Consider the following 675-nt stretch of genomic DNA (forward strand, 5'->3'; position numbering starts at 1 on the left):
AGGAGAGAGGGTTTTCCCCTTTTCTACCCTTCGACTCACCTTTTTCCTTTAAAGCTGGCCAGTGCTCTACAATTTGAGTATCCAAATCTCTCTATCAAAACGCATTTCTTGTCCAACGGAACACTGGTTCTTCGTTTCTCCCTCCTCGATTGTGTAAATCGTGAGTTTTCTCCGTGTGCTATATTGTTGGTTTCTTTGCATATCCTTAGCTTTTGTAATGTGATAAACTTCGCATTCAAGTGACTGCCAAATGAATCTAACTTGCCTTGTTACCCTAAACTAGATACATAAACTGTAAGTAGAATTGATTCAATTGCTTTCATCCCTCACAAAATCCACCGGATCTCCCCAAGATTAAGCCGATTTTTTGGCTGCAATCGTAGGCATGCCGACAAAATTAGCCAATCAAATCGCCTCAGGGTCATACATATCACGAAACTTGTCTGCCTTTTACTCCCTCTTTAGTTACGGCCATCACAGATCGGGATATTGATGCTTTGGTCGAAACTATCAATATCAACTGTGTAAGTTGGAAGTGGCTAGATGGTTTTCCAGTTTGTGGTGTAAAAGTTGTTGAGGAGGTGCACCGAAGAGGAAGGGAAGGCATTCTGCCGATGCATTCCACTGATGGGTGACATGAACGCTGGTTACCGCGATCGTATGTAAAGCATGAAA

The sequence above is a fragment of the Echinococcus granulosus genome (genome assembly GCF_000524195.1).
Source record: "Echinococcus granulosus chromosome Unknown EG_S00072, whole genome shotgun sequence".
In the NCBI taxonomy this organism is placed as follows: domain Eukaryota; kingdom Metazoa; phylum Platyhelminthes; class Cestoda; order Cyclophyllidea; family Taeniidae; genus Echinococcus; species Echinococcus granulosus.